The sequence below is a fragment of the Camellia sinensis genome, chromosome 13, assembly GCF_055761805.1.
Source record: "Camellia sinensis isolate YWXY chromosome 13, ASM5576180v1, whole genome shotgun sequence".
In the NCBI taxonomy this organism is placed as follows: domain Eukaryota; kingdom Viridiplantae; phylum Streptophyta; class Magnoliopsida; order Ericales; family Theaceae; genus Camellia; species Camellia sinensis.
The window spans coordinates 35,601,820-35,610,076 of record NC_138973.1 but is presented as its reverse complement, the minus strand read 5'-3'; the positions used below and the strand labels follow the sequence as shown (position 1 = coordinate 35,610,076).

At 40.6% G+C, this 8,257-nt stretch overlaps 1 pseudogene; it reads right to left on the bottom strand.

Annotated features, from left to right (window-relative positions):
* Positions 1-2,122: 2,122 nt before the first annotated feature.
* Positions 2,123-5,440, bottom strand: LOC145805301 (disease resistance protein RPM1-like; annotated as a pseudogene).
* Between the last annotated feature and the right edge of the window lie 2,817 nt (positions 5,441-8,257).

The following is an 8,257-nucleotide window of genomic DNA, read 5'->3' as shown; positions in this document are numbered from 1 at the left end:
ACATTAAACTAACCACATTCCTTTATTTCATTGAGTTTCATTACATAAGTATTACATGTTAACATCAAAACAAAATTCCCTACGGGCTTACAGCTTTCCAAGTTAACACTTGGTCTCATCAAAAGAGTACTACTCGTTTACACATTAAGCCCTTGGCTTGAAGTTACATGTAATACATCAAAAGTAAAACAACTACACTATGTCCGCCTCTAGCCTCCCAAGCTATGTCCTTGGAGGTGGCATGCTTCCTGCACCTGAAAATGATATTCCCATATAGGGTAAGCCACAGCCCAGTAGAAATGCACTAAACCAACCATGGACAATGACTAAAACATTAGCAATTGATAGTTGGTCAACACTGATACAATCACATAAATAACATATTTATGTCAACGACTTACAAGTCCCAATTACTTTTCATTTTCCCTTTAACAACAGATAAGCATACTAGCTCTATCATCATTTCCACAGATATGTATAAAAACTATATCTCACATTCAGATAAGCATAAAAACTATATCCACATTCTCAACAGATATGTATAACAACAATATCCTTAGATAAGTATATAAGCTGTATCCACATTCTACAACAGATATGTATATCAACAATATCCACAGATAAGCATACAAGCTGTATCCACACTTCACAAAGATTAGCATATGAGCTCTATCTTCACTTCTCTAGACAAGCATATGAGCTGTGTCTACGGAGTTCATCCCCTATCTCCTCCCAATACCTATCCGGTTTAGAGGTACATCCCCTATCTTCCCCTAAACCGCGGAGTACATCCCCTATCTCCTCCTCTACACATAACGTATATAAACACATTGGTTCTATATACAATCACCCAATACATACAAATAATGTATTCTATCAACCGTCAAGTTCCATGACACATTTCATTGATTAGTTTCAGTTTACCTAATCATCATGCATTGTCTACAACAATCACGACTATCCTCCACCGATAGCCCAAAGTAGTTATTTCTAAAACAGAAAATAAATGCACAAATGGATATTCAATCAACATTTCATTTCTTCATTCTTCTCAATTAATTATCCCAATTAATTAAACAATGTAGTTAGGGCAATTCCCATAATTAACATTTCAACCCTTAGGCCCCATTTTCATCAATGATTCAACAATCATTCCATTCTTTTCATGCCAAACATGCATCTAGGTTTATTATGAATAAAACCCCAACTTTTGTAAAATTACACAAAAGTCCCAAACTTTCACAAAATTACCAAACCAAGCCCAACATCTCAAAATACCAAAATTTAAAGACAAAACCCATAGAGAGGAGTAGGATATCCCTACCTCAAATTCGGAGTCCCAAAGGAGAAGACGACAAAACCCAACGTGCTCCAAAACCCGAGATTTTCAGATTAAAATGAAGCCCTCGACGATCAACAACTTTTTTGTAAAGGCCAAAGGTGAGTAAATCACTCATACTAGATCAAAACCTAGAGAGAAGGTAAAGTCTGGAGTGAGAGGCTCAACAATGGTGATTTTGGAAAAGTAAGAGAGAGAAGAGAAAGTGAAAATGTGATTTGAAAAGTCACAATTTCGGGACTTTAACCCAGGTCTCCGCTCGAGCGTAAAACACCCCGCTCGAGCGGCCACTCAAAGACTTCCGCTCGAGCGGCCAACCTCCCACTCGAGCGCAGAATGCACTCGCCCAGCACTTTTGCAGAACCAGACCTCCGCTCGAGCTCCCAACCCTACGCTCGAGCGGCACTCAGACAACCCCACTCGAGCGGCCAATACCACGCTCGAGCGTACAACGCTGCACAGGAAAATACTGAATGGGTGTAATCTCCGCTCGAGCGCCAACACCTCCGCTCGAGCGTATAGGCCAAAAATCTGGGCAACTAGTTTTGGTTTCTAAACTCAACCAACCTGAAACAAATCCGCCCAACACATCCTATAACTCAAATACGAAGTAAAAGGATGTAAACAAAATAATAAACAACTACCAACATCCACGGACACATGTCCGGATCACGGTATAACAAGGGTAAACCCGGGATCGCTATACTTCTCCTTCCTCACCCTTACTACACTTTGACCAGGTTCTAATTACTAAATTATAACTTGAGGGATGTGCGCTATTTTTCAATAGTATCCATCTTGTACTTCTCGATCTAACTTTGAAATCAATTTTTCAGACATATCACCAAGCTCAAACGTTTGGAGGTTGGTTAGATGTTCAATGCCTGAGGGGACTTCCTCCATCAATTCACTATTTCTGATCTTTAGAATTTCAAGGTGGGGCATTGCTCCCTCCTCCACTCTCACCCATCTCAATCCTTTTAATTTACAAATATTTAAATATTTAAGCCTCTGAAACCCTCCTGCCTTGAAACACAATCCGTCCCCTTCGTATGCCTGTTTAAGTATAAGCTTAGCCAAATTGGGTAATTCTTGTAGGGATTGCAAAGGATCATCCCTTAACTTGCTCCACCCTAAAATTAAAAAGACAAGACCATGAAGAGAAGGTATCCAGTGCGGAAACTTCTCCAAACGTCCGGTCAAGTTTAACTCTTGAAGAAATCGAGGAATTGGAGACAGAGATTGCAGATCAAGGATCTCATTCTCTTTTGTTGACGTTACATATAATATGCGAAGATTACTGAGCTTCGCAATGGAAGAGCACAAAGTCAATCCATCTTCTCTTCTTAAATCCCCAATGGCTAAGTCCCTTAGTTGTGTTGGCCTCCCCAACTCTTTCACTATACTAACCCCACCTTCACTTCTTTGGTCTGCATTTATCATCCATAACTCTGGTAGGGATTGCAAGCTTCCTATCTGAGATGGAGCTTTAAAGCCACTAAAATCTCCAAATTCCAAATAGAAGCTTCTTGATTTCAAATGATATGATATGAGATTGCGCAATTTTTGAAGGTGTAGGATTTCATCAGGCAGCTCAGTCACATAGGTCCTTGCTAGATCTAAGGTCTCCAAGTTCTTAAGCTTCCCAATCAACTTTTGGACCATCTTCACATTTGTATCCCTCAAGCCAAGGTACCTGAGATGGATCAGTTTAAAAACTTCATTTGGTATAGTCTCTAATGGAGTACCTTCCAAATCTAACACATTTAACAACCTCGAACCACGTCTAAACAACTCACGCAACGATACAATAGGCAATGAATCCATCGGTCCCCACACAAACAGAGAATGAAGTTGAGAAGAACACTCGCTATATTCGACATTATCCGAGGTGCTTTGGATCAATAGGCGGCGGACCTTCTCCAACCTCCTTGAGCCCTGTTTGGAAATTCTTGTTACAATGTTTTGCTCTCTCGCCTTTGAAATAATCATTTCACGCATCAAGTCGTGAATACGGAAATATAAAGGCCTTCCGTCTGAATATCTCTCTGCCACTTGAATCAAGCTCCTATTGAATAGCTCATGGAGGTAGCCATTTGCAACTTCTTCTATTGTCTTCCCCTCAATAGCATTCACAAATCCTTCTACTTTCCAAAGTTGAATTACTCTTTCGCACCACATCCGGTAATCCTCCGGGAAAATGCTCAAGTACAAGAAACAAGTCTTCAGATAATAATGTAGATCATTGTAATTGAGAGAGAGTGCTTTTTTCATACTCTCTAGTTTGTCATTGCCCTCTAATTCAGCACCAAGACTGCAATAAAGCATTTCCCATTCGTCTATTTTGCTCCTGTCCTTTGTAGCCAAAACACCACTTATCGCTACAATTGCAAGCGGCAATCCCTTGTGATGATGCAGGCCGTCCCGAGTGGATGGGTCAGGCTGGCCCAGGTTCTTTAGGTTCTGGTTTCGGGTGGTGATTCCGTCAAATGACCTGCAAGCAAGTCCAAAGGGGAACGGGGCAGTCCCCCAGTGAACCCTCCGGCGAGAGAATTAGTAGAAGGAAGACAGGAAAATGTAGCGAAGAAGATGGAGAAATGAAAAGCTTAACCTTATTCTTGTGCTTCTCTTGTTGCTTATATCCTTTGGTAATCATTTCACTGTCCTTTGTGACGTGCCCCCCTTTTCGCCGAAAGCCTGTGCCGTAGCTTACCTTGTTCAGGGTGAGGGGGCTCTGTTCCGACGGGGAGGTGTTGTCGTAATACATGCTGTGATGGGCTGCATTAATGGTGATGTGTTGTGGCAATAACTCTGTAGATCTTTGTCTGCTGATGTGGCCTGTGTCTCATCTGTCATGTGTCCGAATGCCCTTGGGTGATACAGTCCAGGTGGACTCCAGCTGTCCTGGGCTTTGCCAATTAAGTTATGCTACGGGTCCGAGGTGATGGGTTCGGGGCGGTTTGCCGTGGGCTGTATGCCTCGTGGGCCTGTCCATGTCACCTTGCATCTTTTTAAGATTCGAAGAGAAATTTGCTTCAAGTTTGGAGGGCATAAGTTCCCCCGAAAAGTCTTGTTGCAAAAGAGTGTCCAAGACTCCTTTGGGGACAACGGCATCAAGGCATAAACATTGCCATCAGTTTCTTCACAACAGGTAGAAGCTATATCAACAAAACGAGTTGTAAGAATGACACGGCTACCACAATTTTTGTCTGGTAGCATGTATTTGATAGCCCCCCAATCTTTAACATTCCAAACATCATCGAAAACAACCACGTACCTCTTTTGTTGCAGAAAATTATTAACCAAATATTTCAACACATCGATGCTCATAGTTTCAACTCCAACAGGGACTGGTTGCATGATTTCTTTAAAGAGTTGTTGAATCATATCCTTCAGGAGATCCTCAGCCCTGAATGATTTGAAATAGTGAGCCACGCATGGCTGTTAAAATGTTTCTTCACGGTTGCATCATCGTAGACTTTTTTAACCAGGGTGGTTTTGCCTAAGCCCCCCCATTCCCACCACAGAAACCGCTTTCAACCCAGAACCTCCCTCTACTAGCCACTCCATCAGTTGTCTTTTGGGCTTTTCGATGCCCACTAGCTTTGCTTCTTCGAGTAGAAGTGCATTGCCACGATAATCATACCATGAATTGTTAACAACATTGGACCTTGAGCCTTGCTCTAGTATACCATATTTATCATGGTATCTTTTATGTCCCTCGGAAATATTGATGACCCTGGACTTGATTCTTTGTGTTTGAGAAGCAATTTGGTGACGAGCTTTTAAAGTCTTGTCAAAGTAGAAAAACTTCCGAAGGAAACTACCAAATCCATCACCGTGATGTTGTGCAAGGTGAAGCTTGAATTTGTCAAGAACATATTCAGTGTCATAAGCAGCATCTCGGACTTGTTTGACCCAAACTTTCAGTTCGGGGTCCCTTTCTTCCGTAGCATCAGCAACTCTGAGGAAAGCTGACATGCGCTCGAATTCATCTCTGATGTCTTCCATTGCTTCCCGAACTCCACTCAACAAATTCACCTCTCCCTGAAGGAAGGGTGAAAAGTTGGCTAGAAGATGGAACACTGCAGTTTCAGCCATTTTCTGTCTTGTGTGTGTTTGTTAGCAGTAGTAGGCTTTGTGTTTGAGGGGATAATTAGGAGGAAATGGTAGCTTCAGCACTCCTTCTAGGAAGTAACCACTGTTCTATTGTGATATGTGTGGAAATGGTGATCTGTTTTTCTTCTATTTGAATCTTTGATGGCAACTTCAGCACTCTTTCTAGGAAGTAACCACTGTTCTGTTGTGATAATATTGATAGTCCTAAAGTCCTCGTTTGCGCGTAACCTTTGTTGTTTTTGGTCGAAGTCACTGCAGGATGCTTATGTCTTTGTTTGGAGTATGAATGTTACATGATGTTTTGTGGTTTAAGTGGTTCCCTTGGTCTGTAATTTATGAGTGTCATTTATAATTTTTTTCTTTTTTTTTTTGGTGTTAAATTTTGATAATTTGTGTCGGTATATAATTTATGAAACTAAAATAACTTAAATAAACTAAAAGAACTAATTATTGAAAAGTTGAGAAACAATATCTTATTTTCCATTCTCTCTTCTTCTAATGGGTTTCATGTAGTCTTAAAAGCAATATTGTACATAGGGATGGCAATCTGAACCCGGCCCGATGGGGACCCGACCCTCCGACCCCAAATTGAACGGTTATTCCCCGAAAAATATCCCCCACGGGCCGGGGATGGTATTCAAAAAAAAATCCCCGATGATGTTCTGGCCGGGGACGGGGATACATGTCCCAACCCCGGACCCGCCCCGGCCCCGCCCCCGACCCCCGCCCCGTTTAGCCCCGAGGTAAGATTACTCTTATGCCCTCCTATATATATATATATGTGTGTGTGTAGGGTTTGGTTTATAAATTATATACACTGCTCCCTCTCTCTCACTTTCACACAACGCTGCTCTCTCTCTCTCTCTCTCTCGCACAACGACGGCCACTGCTCGTCCCTCACTCTCACTCTCACTCTCACACAACGACGGCCACCGCTCATCCCTCACCACTGCTGATCCTTCCTCACCGCCGCTCATCTCTCACCGTCGATCCTCCCTCACTGCCGCTAATCGATCTAGGGATTTCGATCTAGGGATTTCAAGGTTATCTCTCTCTCTTTCTCGGGTTAAACTAATCGATCTAGGGATTTCAATCTAGGGTTGACATACATACATATATGTATATGTATATATATATCTAAGTGTATATATATGTATATATATATATCTGTTTCAACCCTTTTTTTTTTCTTTTTCTTTTTCCCCTCTAAATTTACAGATTTGAGTTTATGGAATGATGAAGTGATTTTGTTTTATTATTATTTTTTTTTTTTGCAGATCTGTTTTCAAATTTCAGCCCTCTACTCTGCAATTTCAGATCTGCGTTCTCCTCTTCAATTTCTGATTTTTTTTTTTGAGTTGTTGATGATGATTGTTGTTGAAAACAGATTAAACTGTTGATGAATGTTGTTGCAAAACAGATTAAATTGTTGTTCTTGTATTGTGTGTTGAACCAAAAAAAAAAATGGTCGGGGATATTTCGGGGTCGGGGAAACCCGATCCCCGTTAGGGGCGAGGGCGGGGGGAGTGATGGGTTCCCCGCCGGGGATCGAGGGCGGGGAAGGGGATTTTTTCACCTTCGGGGATCGGGGACGGGGAGTGCGATCCCCGGCCCCGGCCCGGCCCGTTGCCATTCCTAATTGTACATACTAATAAATTTAATAATTTTTAGTGACAAATATGATAAAATCAAAATTTATGATTATTTTTACCTAATTTTTTTAAATATGATATATACGAAGGGTTTTTAAAATGAACGATTTAAATTATCGAAATGAAACTGGTGATGAATCTTATAGGCTAAACAACTCTCTTTAATCCTAAGGAAAATCTAACTGTAAAATATTTAAATAAAAAAATATTCAAAAAAAAATAAAGACAATTTTCCTCTTGTTTTGTGATTCACGAGTAAGTAAAAAAGCTGTACCAATGCCATACCTATCCACTGAAAAAGTGAAAATATAAAGGTGGGATAGTGGTGGTGAGAAAAGTAGGATGAAAGTAAAAAGGAGTGAGAGACCAAATAAGTGTCATTGACTAATTAATTTAAAGAACGGAAAATAATATATTATTTTATAAATAAATTATATATTGTTTTAAGTTAAATATAATATGATTAATTTGATTTTTTTCCTTTACGAATCGTCTTTTCTTCTTTACGAACTCTACACCGTTTGAATCATCAAAAGAGAGTTCACAGTTGGCCCCTATCTTGGCATACATCACCCCAATTGTACCTTGACCCCTTAGAGTATCTCCAACAGTTCATCTAATGTTTCATCAAATTTGAGTAAAAAAATAACCATTTCCTCAATTTGATACTTCATGCTCCAACGGTTCCTCAAATTCTGTATCAAATCCTGTGGGTCGACTGGTTGGTCGACCGATAACTATCAATATATATATATATATATATATTTTGCTTGCAGGTGGGTGACTCTTGTGGACATAATTTACAAATTTGTGGGATTATGGAAATTCATCATTTGTTTTGTTTGCAGGTGGGTGACTCTTCAGGTGGGAATATGGAAATTCCGCTGTTTTGTCTTCATCCTTCCCAATTCATCCAAAGACTCTGAATCCATACGCTGTTTTGTTTGCAGGTGGGTGATTGGTTGGTTGACCGGCCGGTCGACCTGGTAGGCAAAAATATATATATATATATATATATATTTTACCTGTTTGAACCTTTTTTGACCTGTTTGAACCTTTTTTGACCGGTTTGAACCTACCTAATTTAAAGGAAACCGGGCGACCGGTTGGTCAACCGACCAGGCAACCGGTTGGTTGACCGGTGTAC